Source organism: Anomaloglossus baeobatrachus, chromosome 2 (assembly GCF_048569485.1).
Source record: "Anomaloglossus baeobatrachus isolate aAnoBae1 chromosome 2, aAnoBae1.hap1, whole genome shotgun sequence".
Taxonomy (NCBI): domain Eukaryota; kingdom Metazoa; phylum Chordata; class Amphibia; order Anura; family Aromobatidae; genus Anomaloglossus; species Anomaloglossus baeobatrachus.
The window spans coordinates 355,400,815-355,427,375 of NC_134354.1; the positions used below are offsets into that span (position 1 = coordinate 355,400,815).

Consider the following 26,561-nt stretch of genomic DNA (forward strand, 5'->3'; position numbering starts at 1 on the left):
CCTGCAAAGTAATGGCAATTAGAGACGAGTTTTGACCGCCAGGGAAAAAAAAAACCAAATTCATAGCTCTGTTGGGGATGGAAGCCAAAACATCCCATCATTCAGCAACAAAGCCAAGAACTTCCTATATTGTAGTTTAATTGAGTATTATTTGAACACCAAGAACATATTTTTGGTTAATGAAACATTTACAATTATTATTACATATTTTACCAGTTTTATTCCTACAAAGTGATTTTGCTTAAATTGAAGTTTATATTGAATGTGTTACTTTTTTCTCCATAGTTTGGTCTTTTGCTTTTGTATTTATGGGAACTATATATTTTGAAACAAATAGGATTTTTATAATATGGGATTATGTTTTCTGCTAAAATGGTCAATAAAAAAGAAACCCAAAATCGTAGTTCTCTTGGTGATGGAAGCCAAAATATATTATCAGTTGGCAACAAAACAAAGGATTTCATATGTTACAGGTTGATAGCAAATTACTAGAACAGCGAAAACGGCTTGTTTTTACTGGGGATTGAACCCAGGACCTTCAGCGTGTGAAGTAGACGTGATGACGACTCCACTATGAAACCTGTGAAGTCCTGCAAAATAATGGCATTTAGAGACGAGTTTTGACCGCCAGGGGAAAAAAAAAATAGTTTGTAGTTCTGTTTGTGATGGAAGCCAAAACTTCCCGTCATTCGGCAACAAAGCCGAGAACTTCATATATTGTAGTTGGATAGCGTATGATTTCAACACTAAGAACAGATTGGTTTCACTGGGGATTGAACCCAGGACCTTCTGCGTGTTAAGCAGACGTGATGACCACTACATTATGAAACCTGATGAAAAGTTACTGTGTATTGGCTACAGAGCAGAATTGTGACTGACGGGGCCTTTTTATTGCTGAAGGAAAGTATTTTTGGTTAATGAAACATTTACAATTATTATTACATATTTTACCAGTTTTATTCCTACAAAGGGATTTTGCTTAAATTGAAGTTTATATTGAATGTGTTACTTTTTTCTCCATAGTTTGGTCTTTTGCTTTTGTATTTATGGGAACTATATATTTTGAAACAAATAGGATTTTTATAATATGGGATTATGTTTTCTGGTAAAATGGTCAATAAAAAAGAAACCCAAAATCGTAGTTCTCTTTGTGATGGAAGCCAAAATGTATTGTCATTTGGCAACGAAACCAAGAATTTTACATATTACAAGTCGATAGGAAATTACTTCAACACCAAAAACAGATTGGTTTCACTGGGTATTGAACCAAGGACCTTCTGCGTGTGAAGCAGACGTGATTTCCACTACACTATGAAACCTTTGAAAGCCTGCAAAGTAATGGCAATTAGAGACGAGTTTTGACCGCCAGGGGAAAAAAAAACCAAATTCGTAGCTCTGTTGGGGATGGAAGCCAAAACATCCCATCATTCGGCAACAAAGCCAAGAACTTCATATATTGTAGTTTAATTGAGTATTATTTCACCACCAAGAACAGATTGGTTTTACTGGGGATTGAACGCAGGACCTTCTGCGTGTTAAGCAGACGTGATGACCACTACTCTATGAAACCTTAAGGAAAGTTACTGAGTATTGGCTAGCAGAGCAGAATTGTGACTAACGGGGCCTTTTTATTGCTGAAGGAAAGTATTTTTGGTTAATGAAACATTTACAATTTTTATTACATATTTTACCAGTTTTATTCCTACAAAGGGATTTTTCTTAAAAGGAAGTTTACATTGAATGTGTTACTTTTTTCCACATAGTTTAGTTGTTTGATTTTGTATTTAAAGGAACTATATATTTTGAAGCAAACAGGATTTTTATAATATGGGATTATGTTTTCTGCTAAAATGGTCAATAAAAAAGAAACCCAAAATCGTAGTTATCTTGGTGATGGAAGCCAAAATATATTATCAGTTGGCAACAAAAGAAAGAATTTCATATGTTACAGGTTGATAGCAAATTACTTCCCATCATTCGGCAACAAAGCCAAGAACTTCATATATTGTAGTTTAATTGAGTATTATTTCAACACCAAGAACAGATTGGTTTTACTGGGGATTGAGCGCAGGACCTTCTGCGTGTTAAGCAGACGTGATGACCACTACTCTGTGAAACCTGATGGAAAGTTACTGTGTATTGGCTAGCAGAGCAGAATTGTCACTGACGGGGCCTTTTTATTGCTGAAGGAAAGTATTTTTTGTTAATGAAACATTTACAATTTTTATTACATATTTTACCATTTTTATTCCTACAAAGGGATTTTGCTTAAAAGGAAGTTTACATTGAATGTGTTACTTTTTCCACATAGTTTAGTTGTTTTCTTTTGTATTTAAAGGAACTATATATTTTGAAACAAACAGGATTTTTATAATATGGTATTATATTTTCTGCTAAAATGGTCAATAAAAAAGAAACCCAAAATCGTAGTTCTCTTGGTGATGGAAGCCAAAATATATTATCAGTTGGCAACAAAACAAAGAATTTCATATGTTACAGGTTGATATCAAATTTCTTCAACAGCAAAAACGGCTTGATTTTACTGGGGATTGAACCCAGGACCTTCTGCGTGTGAAGTAGATGTGATGATGACTCCACTATGAAACCTGTGAAATCCTGCAAAGTAATGGAATTTAGAGACGAGTTTTGACCGCCAGGGGAAAAAAAAAAATAATTTGTAGTTCTGTTTGTGATGGAAGCCAAAACATCCCGTCATTCGGCAACAAAGCCAAGAACTTCATATATTGTAGTTGGATAGCGTATGATTACAACACTAAGAACAGATTGGTTTCACTGGGGATTGAACCCAGGACCTTATGCGTGTAAAGCAGACGTGATGACCACTACACTATGAAACCTGACGAAAAGTTACTGTGTATTGGCTAGCAGAGCAGAATTGTGAACGAAGGGGCCTTTTTATTGCTGAAGAAAAGTATTTTTGGTTAATGAAACATTTACAATTATTATTACATATTTTACCAGTTTTATTCCTACAAAGGGATTTTGCTTAAATTGAAGTTTATATTGAATGTGTTAATTTTTTCTCCATAGTTTGGTCTTTTGCTTTTGTATTTATGGGAACTATATATTTTGAAACAAATAGGATTTTTATAATATGGGATTATGTTTTCTGCTAAAATGGTCAATAAAAAAGAACCCCAAAATCGTAGTTCTCTTTGTGATGGAAGCCAAAATGTATTGTCATTTGGCAACGAAACCAAGAATTTCACATATTACAAGTCGATAGGAAATTACTTAAACACCAAAAACACATTGGTTTCACTGGGGATTGAACCCAGGACCTTCTGCATGTGAAGCACACGTCTTGACCACTACACTATGAAACCTTTGAAAGCCTGCAAAGTAATGGCAATTAGAGACGAGTCTTGACCGCCAGGGAAAAAAAAAACAAATTCGTAGCTCTGTTGGGGATGGAAGCCAAAACATCCCATCATTCGGCAACAAAGCCAAGAACTTCATATATTGTAGTTTATTTGAGTATTATTTCAACACCAAGTACAGATTGGTTTTACTGGGGATTGAACGCAAGACCTTCTGCGTGTTAAGCAGACGTGATGACCACTACTCTATGAAACCTGATGGAAAGTTACTGTGTATTGGCTAGCAGAGCAGAATTGTGACTGACGGGGCCTTTTTATTGCTGAAGGAAAGTATTTTTGGTTAATGAAACATTTACAATTTTTATTACATATTTAACCAGTTTTATTCCTACAAAGGGATTTTGCTTAAAAGGAAGTTTACATTGAATGTGTTACTTTTTTTCACATAGCTTAGTTGTTTGCTTTTGTATTTAAAGGAACCATATATTTTGAAACAAACAGGATTTTTATAATATGGGATTATGTTTTCTGCTAAAATGGTCAATAAAAAAGAAACCCAAAATCATAGTTCTCTTGGTGATGGAAGCCAAAATATATTATCAGTTGGCAACAAAACAAAGAATTTCATATGTTACAGGTTGATAGCAAATTACTTCAACAGCGAAAATGGCTTGTTTTTACTGGGGATTGAACCAAGGACCTTCTGCGTGTGAAGTAGACGTGATGACGACTCCACTATGAAACCTGTGAAATCCTGCAAAGTAATGGCATTTAGAGACGAGTTTTGACCGCCAGGGGAAAAAAAAAAAAAAATTTGTAGTTCTGTTTGTGATGGAAGCCAAAACATCCCGTCATTCGGTAACAAAGCCTAAAACTTCATATATTGGTGTTGGATAGCGTATTATTTCAACACCAAGAACAGATTGGTTTCACTGGGGATTGAACCCAGGACCTTCAGCGTGTTAAGCAGACGTGATGACCACTACATTATGAAACCTGACGAAAAGTTACTGTGTATTGGCTAGCAGAGCAGAATTGTGACTGACGGGGTCTTTTTATTGCTGAAGGAAAGTATTTTTGGTTAATGAAACATTTACAATTATTATTACATATTTTACCAGTTTTTTTCCTACAAAGGGATTTTGCTTAAATTGAAGTTTATATTGAATGTGTTACTTTTTTCTCCATAGTTTGGTCTTTTGCTTATGTATTTATGGGAACTATATATTTTGAAACAAATAGGATTTTTATAATATGGGATTATGTTTTCTGCTAAACTGGTGAATAAAAAAGAAACCCAAATTCGTAGTTCTCTTTGTGATGGAAGCCAAAATGTATTGTCATTTGGCAACGAAACCAAGAATTTTACATATTACAAGTCGATAGGAAATTACTTCAACACCAAAAACCGATTCGTTTCACTGGGGATTGAACCCAGGACCTTCTGCGTGTGAAGCAGACGTGATGACCACTATACTATGAAACCTTTGAAATTCTGCAAAGTAATGGCAATTAGAGACGAGTTTTGACCGCCAGGGGAAAAAATACAAATTCGTAGCTCTGTTGGTGATGGAAGCTAAAACATCCCATTATTCTGCAACAAAACCAAGAACTTTATATACTGCAGGTTGATAGGGGATTATTTCAACACCAAGAACACATGGGTTTCACTGGGGATTGAACCCAGGACCTTTTGTGTGTAAAGCAGACGTGATTTCCACTACACTATGAAACCTTTGAAAGCCTGCAAAGTAATGGCAATTAGAGACGAGTTTTGACCGCCAGGGAAAAAAAAAACAAATTCGTAGCTCTGTTGGGGATGGAAGCCAAAACATCCCATCATTCGGCAACAAAGCCATGAACTTCATATATTGTAGTTTAATTGAGTATTATTTCAACACCAAGAACAGATTGGTTTTACTGGGGATTGAACGCAAGACCTTCTGCGTGTTAAGCAGACGTGATGACCACTACTCTATGAAACCTGATGGAAAGTTACTGTGTATTGGCTAGCAGAGCAGAATTGTGACTGACGGGGCCTTTTTATTGCTGAAGGAAAGTGTTTTTGGTTAATGAAACATTTACAATTATTATTACATATTTTACCAGTTTTATTCCTACAAAGGGATTTTGCTTAAATTGAAGTTTATACTGAATGTGTTACTTTTTTCTCCATAGATTGGTCTTTTGCTTTTGTATTTATGGGAACTATATATTTTGAAACAAATAGGATTTTTATAATATGGGATTATGTTTTCTGCTAAAATGGTCAATAAAAAAAGAAACCAAAAATCGTAGTTCTCTTTGTGATGGAAGCCAAAATATATTGTCATTAGGCAACGAAACCAAGAATTTCACATATTACAAGTCGATAGGAAATTACTTCAACACCAAAGACAGATTGGTTTCACTGGGGATTGAACCCAGGACCTTCTGCGTGTGAAGCAGATGTGATGACCACTACACTATGAAACCTTTGAAATCCTGGAAAGTAATGGCAATTAGAGACGAGTTTTGACCGCCAGGGGAAAAAAACAAATTCGTAGCTCTGTTGGTGATGGAAGCTAAAACATCCCGTTATTCAGCAACAAAGCCAAGAACTTTATATACTGCAGGTTGATAGGGGATTATTTCAACACCAAGAACACATGGGTTTCACTGGGGATTGAACCCAGGACCTTCTGCGTGTAAAACAGACGTGATTTCCACTACACTATGAAACCTTTGAAAGCCTGCAAAGTAATGGCAATTAGAGACGAGTTTTGACCGCCAGGGAAAAAAAAAACAAATTCGTAGCTCTGTTGGGGATGGAAGCCAAAACAACCCATCATTCGGCAACAAAGCCAAGAACTTCATATATTGTAGTTTAATTGAGTATTATTTCAACACCAAGAACAGATTGGTTTTACTGGGGATTAAACGCAGGACCTTCTGCGTGTTAAGCAGACGTGATGACCACTACTCTATGAAACCTGATGGAAAGTTACTTTGTATTGGCTAGCAGAGCAGAATTGTGACTGACGGGGCCTTTTTATTGCTGAAGGAAAGTATTTTTGGTTAATGAAACATTTACAATTTTTATTACATATTTTACCAGTTTTATTCCTACAAAGGGATTTTGCTTAAAAGGAAGTTTACATTGAATGTGTTACTTTTTTCCACATAGTTTAGTTGTTTGCTTTTGTATTTAAAGGAACTATATATTTGGAAACAAACAGGATTTTTATAATATGGGATTATGTTTTCTGCTAAAATGGTCAATAAAAAAGAAACCCAAAATCGTAGTTCTCTTGGTGAGGGAAGCCAAAATATATTATCAGTTGGCAACAAAACCAAGAATTTCATATATTACAGGTTGATAGCAAATTACTTCAACAGCGAAAACAGCTTGTTTTTATTGGGGATTGAACCCAGGTCCTTCTGCGTGTGAAGTAGACGTGATGACCACTCCACTATGAAACCTGTGAAACCCTGCACAGTAATGGCATTTAGAGACGAGTTTTGACCGCCAGGGGAAAAAAAAAATAATAATTTGTAGTTCTGTTTGTGATGGAAGCCAAAACATCCCGTCATACGGCAACAAAGCCGAGAACTTCATATATTGTAGTTGGATAGCGTATTATTTCAACACTAAGAACAGATTGGTTTCACTGGGAATTGAACCCAGGACCTTCTGCGTGTTATGCAGACGTGATGACCACTACACTATGACACCTGACGAAAAGTTACTGTGTATTGGCTAGCAGAGCAGAATTGTGACTGACGGGGCCTTTTTATTGCTGAAGGAAAGTATTTTTGGTTAATGAAACATTTACAATTATTATTACGTATTTTACCAGTTTTATTACTACAAAGGGATTTTGCTTAAATTGAAGTTTATATTGAATGTGTTACTTTTTTCTCCATAGTTTGGTCTTTTGCTTTTGTATTTATGGGAACTATATTTTTTGAAACAAATAGGATTTTTATAATATGGGATTATGTTTTCTGCTAAAATGGTCAATAAAAAAGAAACCCAAAATCGTAGTTCTCTTTGTGATGGAAGCCAAAATGTATTGTCATTTGGCAACGAAACCAAGAATTTCACATATTACAAGTCGATAGAAAATTACTTCAACACCAAAAACAGATTGGATTCACTGGGGATTGAACCCAGGACCTTCTGCGTGTGAAGCAGACGTGATGACCACTACACTATGAAACCTTTGAAATCCTGCAAAGTAATGGCAATTAGAGACGAGTTTTGACCGCCAGGGGAAAAAAAACAAATTCGTAGCTCTGTTGGTGATGGAAGCTAAAACATCCCGTTATTCGGCAACAAAGCCAAGAACTTTATATACTGCAGGTTGATACGGGATTATTTCAACACCAAGAACACATGGGTTTCACTGGGGATTGAACCCAGGACCTTCTGCTTGTAAAGCAGACGTGATTTCCACTACACTATGAAACCTTTAAAAGCCTGCAAAGTAATGGCAATTAGAGACGAGTTTTGACCGCCAGGGAAAAAAAAAAACAAATTCGTAGCTCTGTTGGGGATGGAAGCCAAAACAACCCATCATTCGGCAACAAAGCCAAGAACTTCATATATTGTAGTTTAATTGAGTATTTTTTCAACACCAAGAACAGATTGGTTTTACTGGGGATTAAACGCAGGACCTTCTGCGTGTTAAGCAGACGTGATGACCACTACTCTATGAAACCTGATGGAAAGTTACTGTGTTTTGGCTAGCAGAGCAGAATTGTGACTGACGGGGCCTTTTTATTGCTGAAGGAAAGTATTTTTGGTTAATGAAACATTTTCAATTTTTATTACATATTTTACCAGTTTTATTCCTACAAAGGGATTTTGCTTAAAAGGAAGTTTACATTGAATGTGTTACTTTTTTCCACATAGTTTAGTTGTTTGCTTTTGTATTTAAAGGAACTATATATTTTGAAACAAACAGGATTTTTAAAATATGGGATTAGGTTTTCTGCTAAAATGGTCAATAAAAAAAACCCCCAAAATCGTAGTTCTCTTGGTGATGGAAGCCAAAATATATTATCAGTTGGCAACAAAACAAAGAATTTCATACGTTACATGTTGATAGCAAATTACTTCAACAGCGAAAACGGCTTGATTTTACTGGGGATTGAACCCAGGACCTTCTGCGTGTGAAGTAGACGTGATGACGACTCCACTATGAAACCTGTGAAATCCTGCAAAGTAATGGCATTTAGAGATGAGTTTTGACCGCCAGGAAAAAAAAAAAAATAATTTGTAGTTCTGTTTGTGATGGAAGCCAAAACATCCCGTCATTCGGCAACATAGCCGGGAACTTCATATATTGTAGTTGGATAGCGTATTATTTCAACACTAAGAACAGATTGGTTTCACTGGGGATTGAACCCAGGACCTTCTGCGTGTTAAGCAGACGTGATGACCACTACACTATGAAACCTGATGAAAAGTTACTGTGTATTGGCTAGCAGAGCATAATTGTGACTGACGGGGCCTTTTTATTGCTGAAGGAAAGTATTTTTGGTTAATGAAACATTTACAATTATTATTACATATTTTACCAGTTTTATTCCTACAAAGGGATTTTGCTTAAATTGAAGTTTATATTGAATGTGTTACTTTTTTCTCCATAGTTTGGTCTTTTGCTTTTGTATTTATGGGAACTATATATTTTGAAACAAATAGGATTTTTATAATATGGGATTATGTTTTCTGCTAAAATGGTCAATAACAAAGAAACCCAAAATCGTAGTTCTCTTGGTGATGGAAGCCAAAATATATTATCAGTTGGCAACAAAACAAAGAATTTCATATGTTACAGGTTGATAGCAAATTACTTCAACAGCGAAAACGGCTTGTTTTTACTGGGGATTGAACCAAGGACCTTCTGCGTGTGAAGTAGACGTGATGACGACTCCACTATGAAACTTGTGAAATCCTGCAAAGTAATGGCATTTAGAGACGAGTTTTGACCGCCAGGGGAAAAAAAAAAATAATTTGTAGTTCTGTTTGTGATGGAAGCCAAAACATCCCGTCATTCGGCAACAAAGCCGAGAACTTCATATATTGGAGTTGGATAGCGTATTATTTCAACACCAAGAACACATGGGTTTCACTGGGGATTGAACCCAGGACCTTCTGCGTGTAAAGCAGACGTGATTTCCTCTACAATATGAAACCTTTGAAAGTCTGCAAAGTAATGGCAATTAGAGACGAGTTTTGACCGCCAGGGAAAAAAAAACAAATTCGTAGCTCTGTTGGGGATGGAAGCCAAAACATCCCATCATTCAGCAACAAAGCCGAGAACTACGTATATTGTAGTTTAATTGAGTATTATTTCAACACCAAGAACAGATTGGTTTTACTGGGGATTGAACGCAGGACCTTCTGCATGTTAAGCAGACGTGATGACCACTACTCTATGAAACCTGATGGAAAGTTACTGTGTATTGGCTAGCAGAGCAGAATTGTGACTGACGGGGCCTTTTTATTGCTGAAGGAAAGTATTTTTGGTTAATGAAACATTTACAATTTTTATTACATATTTTACCAGTTTTATTCCTACAAAGGGATTTTGCTTAAAAGGAAGTTTACATTGAATGTGTTACTTTTTTCCACATAGTTTAGTTGTTTGCTTTTGTATTTAAAGGAACTATAAATTTTGAAACAAACAGGATTTTTATAATATGGGATTATGTTTTCTGCTAAAATGGTCAATAAAAAAGAAACCCAAAATCGTAGTTCTCTTGGTGATGGAAGCCAAAATATATTATCAGTTGGCAACAAAGCAAAGAATTTCATATGTTACAGGTTGATAGCAAATTACTTCAACAGCGAAAACGGCTAGTTTTTACTGGGGATTGAACCAAGGACCTTCTGCGTGTGAAGTAGATGTGATGACGACTCCACTATGAAACCTGTGAAATCCTGCAAAGTAATGGCATTTAGAGACGAGTTTTGACCGCCAGGGGAAAAAAAAAAATAATTTGTAGTTCTGTTTGTGATGGAAGCCAAAACATCCCGTCATTCGGCAACAAAGCCGAGAACTTCATATATTGTAGTTGGATAGCGTATTATTTCAACACTAAGAACAGATTTGTTTCACTAGGGATTGAACTCAGGACCTTCTGCGTGTAAAGCAGATGTGATGACCACTACATTATGAAACCTGACGATAAGTTACTGTGTATTGGCTAGCAAAGCAGAATTGTGACTGACGGGGCCTTTTTATTGCTGAATGAAAGTATTTTTGGTTAATGAAACATTTACAATTATTATTACATATTTTACCAGTTTTATTCCTACAAAGGGATTTTGCTTAAAAGGAAGTTTACATTGAATGTGTTACTTTTTTCCACATAGTTTAGTTGTTTGCTTTTGTATTTAAAGGAACTATATATTTTGAAACAAACAAGATTTTTATAATATGGGATTATGTTTTCTGCTAATATGGTCAATAAAAAAGAAACCCAAAATCGTATTTCTCTTGGTGATAAAAGCCAAAATATATTTTCAGTTGGCAACAAAACAAAGAACTTCATATGTTACAGGTTGATAGCAAATTACTTCAACAGCGAAAACGGCTTGTTTTTACTGGTGATTGAACCCAGGACTAGAGATGAGCGAACCGGTCCCGGTTCGGCTCGAGGCCGGTTCGCCGAACGGGGGTCCCGTTCAAGTTCGGTTCGTCGAACGTTCGACGAACCGAACTAGAACCAATAGGCTATAATGGGAGGCAATCACAAACACATAAAAATGCATTATAAATGTACACAAACAGTTAATAAACATTGCCATAACACTTACCGGTCCTCGCGATCCCTTCTGCACTCTGTCTCCTGCCGCTATTCCATCCGATGATCGCTGAATCCTCCCGGTGACCTGCACTGCCAGCAGAGAAGCAGGACCTATCGTGACGTCAAAATAGCCATGTGACCAGTCACGTGGCTATTATCTCATTGGCTACAGACTGGTCACATGACTATGACACGTCATGTAGGACCTGCGAGTGCATCTCTCCGGTACACGGTGCACATATGTGTATCGCCGTGTACCGGCGACATGCTCTAGCACACGGTCGACTCCCCGTTCCGTTAGGGACCGGCTGACACAGCCGGTCATTAACGGAGATCACCGTTGCCATAGCAACGCAGTTAGCGGTGACGTCACCGCTAACCGCGGCTCCGGGAGCACCGTTGCTATGGTAACGCGTCTGTCAGCGTTATCGCTGTTACCGCTAGCAGCCAGCAGTGATCACTCACGGAGTGAAGGCTGCACGCTGCTTCCCGATTGTAGTGAGCATTGTAGTTAGGATGGAGGTTCCCCAGACCCAAGTGATGCCCCTCACTACAATCGTCACTACTACTACACTAGAAAGAAAGAAGACAGAAGAGCAGGATCGTGGAGGGCTGACAGGGGGTAATAAAGATGGAGTCTCTAATGTGTCTGTGTATTTATTTCTATTAAAGTATTTTTTCTCTGTGTGGTGTCTTTTTTTAACCCTTTATTGGAGATTCTTAATGGCCGGGTCAAACGTGCCTGACATTAAGAATCTCTGGCTTAATACTGGCTGGTAAAACAAAGCCAGTATTAACTCATGATTACCCAACAAGCCACCCGGCTCCAGGGCTGTTGGAAGAGTTGGATACAGCGCCAGATGATGGCGCTTCTATGAGAGCGCCATTTTCTGGGACGGCTGCGGACTGAAATCCGCAGCAGAGGCGCCCACAAACCTCGGGCTAACCTGTGCTGCGGATTCCAATCCCCAGCTGCCTAGTTGTACCCGGCTGGACACAAAAATAGGGCGAAGCCCACGTCATTTGTTTTTTAATTATTTCATGAAATAAGTGAAATAATTAAAAAAAACGGGCTTCCCTATATTTTTGGTTCCCAGCCGGGTACAAATAGGCAACTGGGGGTTGGAGGCAGCCCGTGGCTGCCAGCTGTACCTGGCTAGCATACAAAAATATGGCGAAGCCCACGTCATTTTTTTGGTGGGCAAAAAACTTCTGCATGCAGTCCTGGATGGAGTATGCTGAGCCTTGTAGTTCTGCAGCTGCTGTCTGCTCTTCTCCATACAGACAGACAGCAGCTGCAGAACTACAAGGCTCAGCATACTCCATCCAGGACTGTATGCAGAAGTTTTTTGCCCCCTGAAAAAATTATGTGGCTTCGCCATATTTTTGTATGCTAGCCAGGTACAGCAGGCAGGTACGGCTGCCCCCAACCCCCAGTTGCCTATTTGTACCCGGCTGGGAACCAAAAATAAAGGGAAGCCCTTTTTTTATTATTTCATGAATTTCATGAAATAATTAGAAAACAAATGACGTAGGCTTTGCCCCATTTTTGTGTCCAGCCAGGTACAACTAGGCAGCTGGGATTGGAATCCGCACCACCGGTTGGCCTGAGCTTTCTGGGCCCCACTGCTGCGAATTGCAGTCTGCAGCCACCTCAGAAAATGGCATTTTCATAGAAGCGCCATCTTCTGGCGCTGTATCCAACTCTTCCAGCACCTGCCTGCTATACCTGGCTAGCATACAAAAATATGGCGAAGCTCACGTCCTTTTTTTGTAGCTTTTTGGCAAAAAAAAAAAAATGCTTCCCTGGATTTTCCATTGCCAGTGAAGGTAACACCAAGCAGTGGGGGTTAGCAGCCAGTAGCTGCTTGGATTACCCTTAGCTAGCAATACAAAAAATGCAGTGGGAGCTAACATATATTTTTTTTAATTATTTATTTAAATAACTAAAAATAAAATGGGCTTCCCTGTATTTTGATTGCTGGACATCACAGTGCTGTAAAAATAAATCTTTAAAAAAATGACGTAGCGCTCCGCGGTATTTTTGATTCTCAGCGCAGATAAAGCAGACAGCTATGGGTTGCCACCCCCATCTGCCTGCCGTTACCTTGGTTGGCAATCAAAATACAGGGAAGCCCATTAATTTTTTCTATTTAAAAAATAGTTAAAAAAAAAAATTACGTTGGGTCCCCCCATTTTTGATAGCCAGCTAGGGTAAAGCAGACGGCTGTAGCCTGAAAACCACAGCTGGCAGCTTTACCGTGGTTGGGGATCCAATGTGGAGGTCCCCTCAGGCTCTTTTTTATAATTATTTTATAAATATTAATAATTACACAATAAAAGTAGGGGACCCCCCAAATTGGATCACCAGCCAAGGTAAAGCGGACAGCTGTGGTCTGGTATTCTCAGGGTGGGAAGGTCCATAGTTATTGGGCCTTCACAGCCTAAAAATAGCAGGCCGCAGGCACCCCAGACGTGGCGCATCCACTAGATGCGCCAATCCTGGCGCTTCACCCCAGCTCATCCCGTGCCCTGGTGCAGTGGCAAACGGGGTAATAAATCGGGTTGATACTAGCTGTAAAGTCACCTGAGATCAAGCCCAGCAGTTTGTGATGTCATGGCGTCTATTAGATACCCAACATCATAAACTGTCAGTACTAACAAAAACAAAAAATCGACAAAAGAAATTTATTTGAAAAAACAGTCCCCAAAACATTTCCTCTTTCACCAATTTATTGTAAGAAAAAAAATAAAGGGGTCCCACGACGACTCTGGACCGTCTAGAATATGGGGGGGAGACACTCAGGGAACGTATCCCCCATTTTCTAGGAGTGCGGACCCTTCATGTGAGGAGTGTGGGTGCAATGAATCTGCACTCACTCTCCCCGGGTCCACAGCAGCAGAGTCCATGTCGTAATGGTTGCTACCAAAGCTGCAATGCCCTGCTCATGAGGTAAGGGCATGCCTAATCAGGAGAACTACTGTAGAGGAAGCTCTGCTCACTGGTATATAGGTGCTCAGAGGTAATAATAGATAAAATTAGTGAGTAACCTCGGCACTCTATATCTCCCAGACTAAGTCAGTAAGTCACAACGGATAGTAATGCAAAATCACTCTTTATTGGTCCGTATTAAGAAATTTTTTTTTTCATAAGCATATATGTTTTTGTCCAAAACAAGTTACAAATGACGTTTCGGCCTGAGCCTTCGTCAGATTGGACTTATCTGCATGTAATCATGAAAAATGACAATAATCAGTATCACATAAGAGTGAGAGAACAATAACATAAACTCGAACAATGTAGAGGTACAATTGGGATGCAGCAAAAAAATTGCAACACAGCAAGAAATGAAACACATGATACAAATGTCATAATACAGTACAAGGACAATATAGTAATGACAAATATGGGGTCAGAGTAGACTTAGACAGCTCTGGTACGAAAGAGATGTCAATCATAAAGTAACATGTGCAGTAGGTGTAGAGCTACACTATGCATGGCAGAGCTAATGGGTAGACCGACCATAGAAAAAGTAGAGAAAAAGTGGAGAAAAAGTGGAGAAAAAGTGGAGCATAAGAGGAGAAAAAGTGGAGATTAAGAGGAGAAAAAGTGGAGAAAAAGTGGAGCATAAGAGGAGAAAAAGTGGAGAAAAAGTGGAGAAAAAGTGGAGAAAAAGTGGAGAAAAAGTGGAGCATAAGAGGAGAAAAAGTGGAGATTAAGAGGAGAAAAAGTGGAGAAAAAGTGGAGAAAAAGTGGAGAAAAAGTGGAGCATAAGAGGAGAAAAAGGGGAGAAAAAAGTGGAGAAAAAGTGGAGAAAAAGTGGAGAAAAAGTGGAGATTAAGAGGAGAAAAAGTGGAGCATAAGAGGAGAAAAAGTGGAGAAAAAAGTGGAGAAAAAGTGGAGAAAGTGGAGAAAAAAATGGAGAAAAAGTGGAGAAAAAGTGGAGAAAAAGTGGAGAATAAGAGGAGAAAAAGTGGAGAAAAAGTGGAGAAAAAGTGGAGAATAAGAGGAGAAAAAGTGGAGAATAAGTGGAGAAAAAAATGGAGAAAAAGTGGAGAAAAAGTGGAGCATAAGAGGAGAAAAAGTGGAGAAAAAGTGGAGAAAAAGTGGAGAAAAAGTGGAGCATAAGAGGAGAAAAAGTGGAGAAAAAAGTGGAGAAAAAGTGGAGAAAAAGTGGAGCATAAGAGGAGAAAAAGTGGAGAAAAAGTGGAGAAAAAGTGGAGCATAAGAGGAGAAAAAGTGGAGAAAAAGTGGAGAAAAAGTGGAGCATAAGAGGAGAAAAAGTGGAGAAAAAGTGGAGAAAAAAGTGGAGAAAAAGTGGAGAAAAAGTGGAGAAAAAGTGGAGAAAAAGTGGAGATTAAGAGGAGAAAAAGTGGAGAAAAAGTGGAGAAAAAGTGGAGCATAAGAGGAGAAAAAGTGGAGAAAAAAGTGGAGAAAACGTGGAGAAAACGTGGAGAAAAAGTGGAGAAAAAGTGGAGAAAAAGTGGAGCATAAGAGGAGAAAAAGTGGAGAAAAAGTGGAGAAAAAAGTGGAGAAAAAGTGGAGAAAAAGTGGAGAAAAAGTGGAGAAAAAGTGGAGCATAATAGGAGAAAAAGTGGAGAAAAAGTGGAGAAAAAGTGGAGAAAAAGTGGAGCATAAGAGGAGAAAAAGTGGAGAAAAAGTGGAGAAAAAAGTGGAGAAAAAGTGGAGAAAAAGTGGAGAAAAAGTGGAGAAAAAGTGGAGCATAGGAGGAGAAAAAGTGGAGAAAAAAGTGGAGAAAACGTGGAGAAAAAGTGGAGAAAAAGTGGAGAAAAAGTGGAGCATAAGAGGAGAAAAAGTGGAGATTAAGAACAGAAAAAGTAGAGAAAAAGTGGAGAAAAAGTGGAGAAAAAGTGGAGAAAAAGTGGAGAAAAAGTGGAGCATAAGAGGAGAAAAAGTGGAGAAAAAAGTGGAGAAAAAGTGGAGAAAAAGTGGAGAAAAAGTGGAGATTAAGAGGAGAAAAAGTGGAGCATAAGAGGAGAAAAAGTGGAGAAAAAAGTGGATAAAAAGTGGAGAAAGTGGAGAAAAAAATGGAGAAAAAGTGGAGAAAAAGTGGAGAGAAAGTGGAGAAAAAGTGGAGCATAGGAGGAGAAAAAGTGGAGAAAAAAGTGGAGAAAAAGTGGAGAAAAAGTGGAGAAAAAGTGGAGAAAAAGTGGAGAAAAAGTGGAGCATAAGAGGAGAAAAAATGGAGAAAAAGTGGAGAAAAAGTGGAGAGAAAGTGGAGAAAAAAATGGAGAAAAAGTGGAACACCCTTTGGTACCTTTCATGTGGCACTAAGGGGTGCTTAGCTTTGTATTTAACCAAAAAAATGAAAAAAAAAATGACATAGGGTTCCCCCTAGTTTTGTAGCCAGCTAGGGTAAAGCAGACGGCTGCAGCCTGCAGACCACAGCTGGCAACCTCACCTTGGCTGGTAATCCAAAACTGAGGGCACCCCACGCTGTTATTTTAAATTAAATAAATAATTGAAAAAAAAAACACGTAGGGGTCCCCCAAAATTGGATCACCAGCCAAGGTAAAGCAGACAGCTGGGTTCTGATATTCTCAGACTAGGGAGGTCCATGGTTATTGGAATCTCCCCAGCCTAAAAATAGCAGGCCGCAGCCGCCCCAGAAGTGGCGCATCCATTAGATGCGCCAATCCTGGTGCTTCGCCCCAGCTCATCCCGCGCCCTGGTGCGGTGGCAAACGGGGTAATATTTGGGGTTAATACCAGATGTGTAATGTCACCTGGCATCAAGCCCTGGGGTTGGTGAGGTCAGGCGTCTATCAGATACCCGACATCACCAACCCAGTCAGTAATAAAAAAAAAATACACGACAAACACATTTTTATTTGAAAAAACACTCCCCAAAACATTCCCTCTTTAACCAATTTATTAGATTGAAAAACAAATCCAGGTCTGGTGTAATCCAAGGGGTTGCCATGACGATGCACACTGTCCCAGTCAATGAAGAGCAGGATGTTCCCCATTGGCTGGGAGAGCAGTGCAGTGACCTGAGCTAACATCAATGGGTCAGCCCAGGTCACTGCAGGGGGGTGACAAGTGCTGCTGTCAGTGAGGTACATTACCTGCGCTGATCTCCAGCACACTGACAGCCCCTGTCACTGAGCTCAATGACCGCCCGGCGCCTTCACACCAAGTATCGCGAGAGGTCCGTGACGTCACCGCTAGTCAGTCTCGGGTCGGAAGCGATAGGTGATGTGACAAGCGGCGGCCATGGAGGACAGTGACAGCGCTGAGGTCGGGATGGCGGGACTTCATCACCGCAGGTAAGCCGAGCGAGCGAGCGAGCGAGCGGGCGGGCGGGCGGGGGGGGGGGGGGATGTGGATGTGTGTGTGTGTGTGTGTATGTATGTGTACATGCCGCGGGCAGGAGGGGGTGGAGCGAGCTGAGCGGGAAAGTGTGGGCTTCCTGCACGTAACTAAGATAAACATCGGGTTACTAACCAAAGCGCTTTGCTTGGATACCCGATGTTTATCTTGGTTACCAGCTTGTGGCAGGCTGCCAGCGATGGCTCCTGCTCACTGTAGCTGTAAAAAGCCCTGCTTTTTGCTGCTAGAACCGTTCTCGAACGTATCTAGAACTATCGAGCTTTTAGCAAAAAGCTCGAGTTCTAGTTCGATCTCGAACAGCCCAAAAATCACTCGAGCCGCGAACTGGATAACCACGAACCACGAACCGCGCTCAACTCTACCCAGGACCTTCTGCTTGTGAAGTAGACGTGATGACGACTCCACTATGAAACCTGTGAAATCCTGCAAAGTAATGGCATTTAGAGACGAGTTTTGACCGCCAGGGGAAAAAAAAAATAATTTGTAGTTCTTTTTGTGATGGAAGCCAAAACATCCTGTCATTCGGCAACAAAGCCGAGAACTTCATATATTGGAGTTGTATAGCGTATTTTTTCAACACCAAGAACACATGGGTTTCACTGGGGATTGAACCCAGGACCTTCTGCGTGTAAAGCAGACGTGATTTCCACTACACTATGAAACCTTTGAAAGCCTGCAAAGTAATGGCAATTAGAGACGAGTTTTGACCGCCAGGGAAAAAAAAACCAAATTCGTAGCTCTGTTGGGGATGGAAGCCAAAACATCCCATCATTCAGCAACAAAGCCAAGAACTTCATATATTGTAGTTTAATTGAGCATTATTTCAACACCAAGAACAGATTGGTTTTACTCGGGATTGAACGCAGGACCTTCTGCGTGTTAAGCAGACGTGTTAACCACTACTCTATGAAACCTGATGGAAAGTTACTGTGTATTGGCTAGCAGAGCAGAATTGTGACTGATGGGGCCTTTTTATTGCTGAAGGAAAGTATTTTTGGTTAATGAAACATTTACAATTTTTATTACATATTTTACCAGTTTTATTCCTACAAAGGGATTTTGCTTAAAAGGAAGTTTACATTGAATGTGTTACTTTTTTCCACATAGTTTAGTCGTTTGCTTTTGCATTTAAAGGAACTATATATTTTGAAACAAACAGGATTTTTATAATATGGGATTATGTTTTCTGCTAAAATGGTCAATAAAAAAGAAACCCAAAATCGTAGTTCTCTTGCTGATGGAAGCCAAAATATATTATCAGTTGGCAACAAAACAAAGAATTTCATATGTTACAGGTTGATAGCAAATTACTTCAACAGTGAAAACGGCTTGATTTTACTGGGGATTGAACCCAGGACCTTCTGCGTGTGAAGTAGACGTGATGACGACTCCACTATGAAACCTATGAAATCCTGCAAAGTAATGGCATTTAGAGACGAGTTTTGACCGCCAGGGGAAAAAAAAAATAATTTGTAGTTCTGTTTGTGATGGAAGCCAAAACATCCCGTCATTCGGCAACAAAGCCGAGAACTTCATATATTGGAGTTGGATAGCGTATTATTTCAACACTAAGAACAGATTGGTTTCACTGGGGATTGAACCCAGGACCTTCTGCGCGTTAAGCTGAAAGGATGACCACTACACTATGAAACCTGACAATAAGTTACTGTGTATTGGCTAGCAGAGCAGAATTGTGCCTGACGGGGCCTTTTTATTGCTGAAGGAAAGTATTTTTGGTTAATGAAACATTTACAATTATTATTACATATTTTACCAGTTTTATTCCTACAAAGGGATTTTGCTTAAATTGAAGTTTATATTGAATGTGTTACTTTTTTCTCCATAGTTTGGTCTTTTGCTTTTGTATTTATGGGAACTATATATTTTGAAACAAATAGGATTTTTATAATATGGGATTATGTTTTCTGCTAAAATGGTCAATAAAAAAGAAACCCAAAATCGTAGTTCTCTTTGTGATGGAAGCCAAAATGTATTGTCATTTGGCAACGAAACCAAGAATTTCACATATTATAAGTCGATAGGAAATTACTTCAACACCAAAAACAGATTGGTTTCACTGGGGATTGAACCCAGGACCTTTTGCGTGTGAAGCAGACGTGATGACCACTACACTATGAAACCTTTGAAATTCTGCAAAGTAATGGCAAATAGAGACGAGTTTTGACCGCCAGGGGAAAAAAAACAAATTCGTAGCTCTGTTGGTGATGGAAGCTAAAACATCCCGTTATTCGTCAACAAAGCCAAGAACTTTATATACTGCAGGTTGATAGGGGATTATTTCAACACCAAGAACACATGGGTTTCACTGGGGATTGAACCCAGGACCTTCAGCGTGTAAAGGCAGACGTGATTTCCACTACACTATGAAACCTCTAAAAGGCTTCAAAGTAATGGCAATTAGAGACGAGTTGTGACCACCAGGGAAAAAACAAACAAATTCGTAGCTCTGTTGGGGATGGAAGCCAAAACATCTCATCATTCGGCAACAAAGCCAAGAACTTCATATATTGTAGTTTAATTGAGTATTATTTCAACACCAAGAACAGATTGGTTTTACTAGGGATTGAACGCAGGACCTTCTGCGTGTTAAGCAGACGTGATGACTAGAGATGAGCGAACCGGTCGCGGTTCGGCTCGAGGTTGGTTCGCCGAACGGACCTCCCGTTCGAGTTCGGTTCGTCGAACGTTCGACGAACCGAACTCGAACTGCATAGGAAACAATGGCAGGCAATCACAAACACAGAAAAACACCTAGAAAACACCCTCAAAGGTGTCCAAAAGGTCACAAACAACTCACAACTCATGGGAAAGTGACAAGGACATAAACTCATGCGAAAACAAAAGAGCTGGACAAGGAAAAAGAGTAGGACACACAGATATATGAGTATATGCAAGGAAACATCGATTCCATTATTGTGCAACTTGAGCCCTGCTCATTTTAGGCTTCCAATGTTGATAAATTGCCTGAGCTCGCCACGTACGTCTTGGGGATCTTGTCGTGTCCTGCAGCCAGCGTTCTCTCGGAACCTGTCTTCAGTGCTGCTGTGGGTCTGCTGGCAGATAAGCACACGTGTCTGTCCACTGACAATGTGGACATGGCTCTCAGAGGACTTTTCTTCCCCTGGGTCAGCCAGGGGACGGGAAAGGCACGCGTATTTTTGAGAGTGCTTCATGCAAAGCATCTTTTTCTTTTTCAAAAGGGGGCTCAACCGATGCCAGTCAAGTGGGGTGTGTGTGGCCCAGTTAGTGGCAACGAGGGAGACTGTGGTTGGAGTCCCCTCGCTGTGTTTCTAAAAGAACCAAGATGAACAAGTCATGGCTCTCAGAGGACTTTTCTTCCCCTGGGTCAGCCAGGGGACGGGAAAGGCACGCGTATTTTTGAGAGTGCTTCATGCAAAGCATCTTTTTCTTTTTCAAAAGGGGGCTCAACCGATGCCAGTCAAGTGGGGTGTGTGTGGCCCAGTTAGTGGCAACGAGGGAGACTGTGGTTGGAGTCCCCTCGCTGTGTTTCTAAAAGAACCAAGATGAACAAGTCATGGCTCTCAGAGGACTTTTCTTCCCCTGGGTCAGCCAGGGGACGGGAAAGGCACGCGTATTTTTGAGAGTGCTTCATGCAAAGCATCTTTTTCTTTTTCAAAAGGGGGCTCAACCGATGCCAGTCAAGTGGGGTGTGTGTGGCCCAGTTAGTGGCAACGAGGGAGACTGTGGTTGGAGTCCCCTCGCTGTGTTTCTAAAAGAACCAAGATGAACAAGTCATGGCTCTCAGAGGACTTTTCTTCCCCTGGGTCAGCCAGGGGACGGGAAAGGCACGCGTATTTTTGAGAGTGCTTCATGCAAAGCATCTTTTTCTTTTTCAAAAGGGGGCTCAACCGATGCCAGTCAAGTGGGGTGTGTGTGGCCCAGTTAGTGGCAACGAGGGAGACTGTGGTTGGAGTCCCCTCGCTGTGTTTCTAAAAGAACCAAGATGAACAAGTCATGGCTCTCAGAGGACTTTTCTTCCCCTGGGTCAGCCAGGGGACGGGAAAGGCACGCGTATTTTTGAGAGTGCTTCATGCAAAGCATCTTTTTCTTTTTCAAAAGGGGGCTCAACCGATGCCAGTCAAGTGGGGTGTGTGTGGCCCAGTTAGTGGCAACGAGGGAGACTGTGGTTGGAGTCCCCTCGCTGTGTTTCTAAAAGAACCAAGATGAACAAGTCATGGCTCTCAGAGGACTTTTCTTCCCCTGGGTCAGCCAGGGGACGGGAAAGGCACGCGTATTTTTGAGAGTGCTTCATGCAAAGCATCTTTTTCTTTTTCAAAAGGGGGCTCAACCGATGCCAGTCAAGTGGGGTGTGTGTGGCCCAGTTAGTGGCAACGAGGGAGACTGTGGTTGGAGTCCCCTCGCTGTGTTTCTAAAAGAACCAAGATGAACAAGTCATGGCTCTCAGAGGACTTTTCTTCCCCTGGGTCAGCCAGGGGACGGGAAAGGCACGCGTATTTTTGAGAGTGCTTCATGCAAAGCATCTTTTTCTTTTTCAAAAGGGGGCTCAACCGATGCCAGTCAAGTGGGGTGTGTGTGGCCCAGTTAGTGGCAACGAGGGAGACTGTGGTTGGAGTCCCCTCGCTGTGTTTCTAAAAGAACCAAGATGAACAAGTCATGGCTCTCAGAGGACTTTTCTTCCCCTGGGTCAGCCAGGGGACGGGAAAGGCACGCGTATTTTTGAGAGTGCTTCATGCAAAGCATCTTTTTCTTTTTCAAAAGGGGGCTCAACCGATGCCAGTCAAGTGGGGTGTGTGTGGCCCAGTTAGTGGCAACGAGGGAGACTGTGGTTGGAGTCCCCTCGCTGTGTTTCTAAAAGAACCAAGATGAACAAGTCATGGCTCTCAGAGGACTTTTCTTCCCCTGGGTCAGCCAGGGGACGGGAAAGGCACGCGTATTTTTGAGAGTGCTTCATGCAAAGCATCTTTTTCTTTTTCAAAAGGGGGCTCAACCGATGCCAGTCAAGTGGGGTGTGTGTGGCCCAGTTAGTGGCAACGAGGGAGACTGTGGTTGGAGTCCCCTCGCTGTGTTTCTAAAAGAACCAAGATGAACAAGTCATGGCTCTCAGAGGACTTTTCTTCCCCTGGGTCAGCCAGGGGACGGGAAAGGCACGCGTATTTTTGAGAGTGCTTCATGCAAAGCATCTTTTTCTTTTTCAAAAGGGGGCTCAACCGATGCCAGTCAAGTGGGGTGTGTGTGGCCCAGTTAGTGGCAACGAGGGAGACTGTGGTTGGAGTCCCCTCGCTGTGTTTTACATGCTTTTAGAAGGGCATGACATGGCTTGGAGGTTGACTTTCATCATATGCAAACTGTTGGCTACCAAAATGCTGCCTTTCCAACAACTGTGGTTATAGGCAATGAGGAACATACTGATGAAGATGAGACGCAGATACCCGATTGGGATGACAACTTAAATATTCGGTCAGGGCAAGAAGAAACTCGGTCTGAGGGGGAGGGGAGTGCAAACACAACAATTGATGATGAAGTTCTAGATCCCACCTACTGTCAACCCACAGTCAGACACTCGAGGAGGTCAATAGAGGCGGTGGAGGAGGATGCAACCGACGTCGAAGTATCCTGGCGCCTTCCTGGACACAGTCGGAGCACTGGTAGCACGTCTACAACTGCATCCTCAGCCACCACTCTGCCTCTGAGCATTATTCGGGGTGGATCAACAGGTCGCATGGCCTCTAAGCCTTGCCTAGCCTGGTCCTTTTTTGACATAAAAAAAGATCGGCCAAATTATGTGATCTGTAACATTTGGCATGGTTATCTTAGTAGAGGTCAAAACCTCAGCAGTTTGACAACTTCTTCCATGAATCGTCACATGAATAAATATCATATGGCCTGGTGAGAAGCTCACCGTGCTGCAATGCGGCCTAGTGGAGCCAACCATCCACCGCCTGCCCCTTCCAGGGCATCCGCGCGCTCGTCATCTTCTAGGACTGTGGGGACAGCTGTCACACCTGTTTTTCCACCCACAACTTCCACCACTGTAACCGCAACAGGCAGTTTGCTTGGTAGGTCGTCAGTTGGTTTGGAAGGGGAAACAAGTGAGTGTGTACAGCTCTCTCAGACATCGATAGCACCAACTTTGGATGAAGGCAACATCATGTCTCCGCCTGCACTTTTCTCACAAAGCTGCATTTTTCCAGGGACACCCTACTCAACACCGTCTACACACAGCAGCCAGATCTCTGTCCCTCAGATGTGGTCAAATAAAAGGCCACTTCCTGCGACCCATGACAAAGCGAAGAGGTTGACTCTATCCCTCTGTAAGCTGTTGGCTACAGAAATGCTGCCTTTCCGCCTAGTGGACACACAGGATTTTAGAGACCTTATATCTGTCGCTGTGCCCCAGTACCAGATGCCTAGTCGCCACTACTTCTCTAAGAAAGGTGTGCCCGCGCTACACCAGCATGTCGCACACAACATCACCGCTTCCTTGAGAAACTCTGTGTGTGAACGGGTGCATTTCACCACCGATACTTGGACCAGTAAGCATGGACAGGGACGTTACATGTCGCTGACTGGGCACTGGGTAACTATGGTGATAGATGGTGAAGGGTCTGCTGCACAAGTCTTGCCGTCCCCACGACTTGTGTGTCAATTCTATGTCTGTCCAAGTTCCGCCACAGCTTCTGCATCCTCCACCTCATCTGTGTCCTCCACCTCCGCCCCAAGCCTGCCTGGTCAGGCCACCAGCGTTCTCACTGCGCAGAAGGAATCACGCACCCCTCATTACTATGCTGGCAGCAGAGCGCAACGGCATCAGGCGGTCTTTAGCTTGACATGTCTTGGGAATAAGAGTCACACAGCTGAGGAGTTGTGGTCAGCTCTGCGGTCCGAGTTTAATAAATGGTTGTCTCCACTCAACCTGCAGCCTGGTAAGGCCGTGTGCGACAATGCTGCAAACCTCGGTGCGGCCCTTCGCCTGGGCAAGGTGACACACGTACCTTGTATGGCTCACGTGTTGAACCTTGTCGTCCAGCAATTTTTAACACACTATCCCGGCCTAGATGGCCTTCTGAACAGGGCACGAAAACTGTCAGCTCACTTCCGCCGTTCAAGCGCCGCAGCAGAGCGACTTGCATCGCTCCAGAAGTCTTTCGGCCTGCCGGTTCATCGCCTGAAATGCGATGTGGCGACACGCTGGAATTCAACTCTCCACATGTTACAGCGACTGTGGTAGCACCGGCGAGCCCTGGTGCAATAGGTCATGATGTATAGCCTGGGCCAACGAGATGCAGAAGTGGGGCAGATCACCCTGATGGAGTGATCTCAGATCAAGGACCTATGCACCCTTCTGCACAGTTTCGACATGGCGACGAATATGTTTAGCGCTGACAATGCCCTTATCAGCATGACGATTACAGTCATTTACATGCTGGAGCACACGCTAAACACTATTCGTAGTCAGGGGGTGGGACAACAGGAAGGGGAGGAACTACAGGAGGATTCATATGCGCAAGACACAACAACATCACCAAGGTCCAGACGTTCATCATCACCAACGCGGCAGGCATGGGACCATGGGGGACAGGGATCAACAAGGGCGCATGGTAGCAGGCGACATGTTGAGGAAGGTGCAGGAGGACATGAAGATATGGAGGACGAACTGTCCATGGACATGGAAGACTCAGCAGATGAGGGGGACCTTGGTCAAATTTCAGTTGAAAGAGGTTGGGGGGAGATGACAGAGGAAGAAAGAACGGTTAGCACCTCTATGCCACAAACACAGCGTGGACTTGGTCCGCATGGCTGCGCAAGACACATGAGTGCCTTCTTGTTGCACTACCACCAACATGACCCTCGTATTGTCAAAATTAGAAGTGATGATGACTACTGGCTTGCCACACTATTAGATCCCCGGGACAAGTCCAAATTTTGTGACATAATTCCACCCATAGAAAGGGACGCACGTATGCAGGAGTATCAGCATAAGCTGTTACTCGATCTTAGCTCGGCTTTTCCACCAAACAACCGTGCAGGTGAAGGGAGTGATTCTCCCAGTTGTAACTTGACAAACATGGGACGGCCTCGTCATCTTCAACAGTCTACCCGTACCAGTAGGACCGTATCTGGTGCTGGTAACAGCAATTTTATGGAATCTTTTCATAATTTTTTTAGACCCTCCTTTGCAAGGCCACCAGAGACAACAAGTCTGACACATAGTCAACGGATGGAGAGGATGATACAGGAGTATCTCCAAATGAACATCGATGCAATGACTTTGCAAATGGAGCCTTGCTCCTTTTGGGCTTCAAATCTAGAAAAATTGACAGAGCTCTCCAGTTACGCCTTGGAGATTTTGTCGTGTCCAGCTGCCAGCGTTGTCTCTGAACGTGTCTTCAGTGCTGCTGGGTGTGTGCTGACAGATAAGCGCACGCGTCTGTCCAGTGACAATGTGGACAGACTGACGTTCATCAAAATGAACAAGTCATGGATCCAGAAGGAATTTACTACCCCTGTGTCATCCTGGGGAGAGTAAATGCTTGTGGATTTGGAATGTGCTTGATGCAAATCAAAACATCCTGTTTGCAACTAGGGCACAAGTGCTGCCACTGATGGGGTGTCTGTGTGCCCAATTTTGGGAAAAAAGGTAGACTCCGCTTGGAGTAACCCTTGCTTGCTGTGTTTTTTAAAAATGATACAAGATGAACAGATCTGAAGGCAAGATGAAGGCAACATCATGTCTCCGCCTGCACTTTTCTCACAAACCTGCATTTTTCCAGGGACACCCTACTCAACACCGTCTACAGACAGCAGCCAGATCTCTGTCCCTCAGATGTGGTCAAATAAAAGGCCACTTACTGCGACCCATGACAAAGCTAAGTGGTTGACTCTATCCCTCTGTAAACTGTTGGCTACCGAAATGCTGCCTTTACGCGTAGTGGACACACAGGATTTTACAGACCTTATGTCTGTCGCTGTGCCCCAGTACCAGATGCCCAATCACCACTGCTTCTCCAAGAAAAGCATGCCCGCGCTACACCAGCATGTCGCACACAACATCATCACCACTTC

At 41.9% G+C, this 26,561-nt stretch overlaps 6 non-coding genes across 6 annotated transcripts; all 6 read right to left on the bottom strand.

The window, feature by feature from the left end:
• Positions 1-2,785: 2,785 nt before the first annotated feature.
• Positions 2,786-2,858, bottom strand: TRNAV-UAC (transfer RNA valine (anticodon UAC)). Its single transcript has one exon. It is a non-coding gene; the product is annotated as a tRNA-Val (tRNA).
• A 2,885-nt stretch (positions 2,859-5,743) lies between these two features.
• On the bottom strand, positions 5,744-5,816 carry TRNAV-CAC (transfer RNA valine (anticodon CAC)). The gene has a single exon. It is a non-coding gene; the product is annotated as a tRNA-Val (tRNA).
• Positions 5,817-5,991: 175 nt separating this feature from the next.
• Positions 5,992-6,064, bottom strand: TRNAV-UAC (transfer RNA valine (anticodon UAC)). The gene has a single exon. It is a non-coding gene; the product is annotated as a tRNA-Val (tRNA).
• Positions 6,065-7,721: 1,657 nt separating this feature from the next.
• On the bottom strand, positions 7,722-7,794 carry TRNAV-UAC (transfer RNA valine (anticodon UAC)). Its single transcript has one exon. It is a non-coding gene; the product is annotated as a tRNA-Val (tRNA).
• A 918-nt stretch (positions 7,795-8,712) lies between these two features.
• On the bottom strand, positions 8,713-8,785 carry TRNAV-AAC (transfer RNA valine (anticodon AAC)). Its single transcript has one exon. It is a non-coding gene; the product is annotated as a tRNA-Val (tRNA).
• A 9,301-nt stretch (positions 8,786-18,086) lies between these two features.
• Positions 18,087-18,159, bottom strand: TRNAV-UAC (transfer RNA valine (anticodon UAC)). Its single transcript has one exon. It is a non-coding gene; the product is annotated as a tRNA-Val (tRNA).
• Positions 18,160-26,561: the final 8,402 nt, after the last annotated feature.